Raw genomic sequence first — 2560 nt, 5'->3', positions numbered from 1 at the left:
TGCCTCTGCCTCTGCCTCTGCCTCTGCCTCTGCCTCTGCCTCTGCCTCTGCCTCTGCCTCTGCCTCTGCCTCTGCCTCTGCCTCTGCCTGGATCTCCTGAGGTTACGAAGCTCCACCTTAAAGCTGGGCCATACTTTTTGGTGGAGGCCTACATAAAGAACAGGAAAGAAGGAAGCCTTGCTCTTTGCCAGCTTATCTCACTCTCACTGGCATGGATGGACATCAGGTGTGTCCTTGAGATTCCAGTATATACTGAAAACCAGCTGAGACATTCAGCCTCATGGACTGAAAAAATGCTGGATTCTTCAACTTTCTACTGTGAGGCAGCCATTGTTGGAATAATCGGACATAAGCTATAAGCCACTCTAATAAATCCTGGGTTTTTTGCAGGGGGAAGGGAAGAGATACCACCATGAGCCTGGATGGACTATCGGGGCTGGAAGCAGAGCTGGATGATATTCATGGAGAGTACAGAAGTCCACTGAGCACAGGAGGAGACAGGGAGAACAGATGAGTCACTTCATACTCAGACTGCATAGAGGAGAAAAGGAACGTGAAAAAATCCTAGGGGATAAATGATTGGAAGGAATGCTGTAGGAGATGCCTTCTGGACAGGTCACAGTCATGACACTCAGAGCAGCAGTGGTGCCTTCACAGGACACACCTGTCAATAGTCAATCATGACTTAGGGGAGGGCTTATAATGCTTCACTCCTCACAGATGAGCCTAAGGCAGGTTCCTTGGGATTGGGGAGTCATGGTCCTCAGCGCTGTAGTCGCTGGTATAATGTCCTTCCTCAAGTAATAACACCCCAGCCATGCTCATGCAGGAACCTTTAATTAAAACATGTGTATGCGTGCGTGCGTGTGCGCCAGTGTATAAAAAGATGGGAAAGTATGAGGAACTTGGGAAGAAAGGCTGTATTGGGAGAGGAAGGGGATAGGAGGTATGATAAGGGCCTTTGATACATACACAGATGAACACACACACACATACATCCTGTGGGAGTGTGGTTTTGCTTTCCTGTTTGGGGGCTCTGCTATCAGAAGTATCAACAGCCCTGTGGCATGCCCCAATTAGAGGAGGAGGCACTGGGTCCCCAGATAAACTAAGCGGTGACCATTGAGAGCAGTTGAGAATCCATGCCTCCAGACATAGAGGGTTTCTGTTGAAATCCCTCAAAACTAGCCTGAAAAACAAAGAGAGTCTGAACACTGGCTGAGAGTCACTTCCACGGGAAGAAGTGTGTGCACAGTTCCAGGCTGCAGCTCCACAGGTATTCTGTGGCTGCAAGGGACAGTAGAAAGAACAGACAGATGTGTACAGAAAATCTGGGATCACTAGACTGTGCTTGCCATGACCGAGTGCACCTACTATGTACAGCACAAGGGAAGGAGTTAGCCAGTGTGGGTAGGAAGTCTGCAGTGAGCAGTCTAAGTGTCTAGGAGGCAGAAGTTGCAATGGCTATTTTTTTCACACACCAGTCGACTGTCCCTGAATACTTACACACACTGTCAATATTTGCACTCAAACAAGAGGAAGGCTTTGCCAGGCCTGGGTCTCATCAGTATGGGATGCTTTGCTGTCCCCATGGCTCTGAGGTGTGGGGTCTTTGACAAGGGTGTGCCCATGTCAGACAAGCCACGCTCCCTCGAGGCTTTCTTAGTTCTCCACAGTGTTCCAAAGCCCCCACACAGGAAAGCAAGGCCACACTCCCACAGGTGCTGGAGGAGAGGTGTAGTGACACAGTGGTCTCCACCACAGCTGTCTACCACAGCTGTTAGAAGGCAGCAGCCCGCAGAGCTGTGCCAGGGGCATTGCGCACAGCTGCAATACCGCAGTTCTCAGCCACAACGCTGCAGTCAGCTGGAGCGGATCGCCCTCTCTAGTAGGGGGTTGTTCTGCTCCTTATAGGATGTCAAGCAGTGTCCTTGGCTTTCCTCATTGTATCAGTACCTCTCCCCATCCCCCTTGTGCTTGGTTGTGACAGTGAAAAATGTCCTCAGACATTGCCAAATGTCCTCAACCAGGCAAGACTAACCCCAGTTGAGAAGCACTGTGAAATACTGGAACTTTGGGCCAAGTTGCTTCACTTCTCAAATTCTATTTCTAATCTGTGAAGTGAGGATAATAATAGACTGAGTACATAAGCTTTGGGAGGTAACTAATGCATGGGTAGTTAGCAGAGGAGGTGGACATCTCAGGATACCGTCCGTTCCTAAGAGTGCAACATTGAAGAAAGGCTTGGTGGTGCATGTCCTTGGGCGAGAACTTAAGGTTGATTTTCCCTTCTTAGACTAACAATATTAGTTTCTTTTTTAATTAATTAGTTAGTTAATTAATTTTTATATTGCAATCATTGCTCCCCTCCCTATCCCCCCCCATAGAGTCCCTCCCCTGGGCCCTCTCCCCTTCTCCTCTGAGCAGGTGGGTCCCCTTGTACCTCCCCCACCCTGGCTCATCAACAATATTAATTTCTAATATCTACTTCATCAGCTGGATAGAGGCTGAATCTCAGTACAGATAAACCAACGAGGAAAGGATGAAAAGATCAGTCACT

Source organism: Mus caroli, chromosome 3 (genome assembly GCF_900094665.2).
Source record: "Mus caroli chromosome 3, CAROLI_EIJ_v1.1, whole genome shotgun sequence".
Taxonomy (NCBI): Eukaryota; Metazoa; Chordata; class Mammalia; order Rodentia; family Muridae; genus Mus; species Mus caroli.
Note: the sequence above shows the minus strand (reverse complement) of the source record.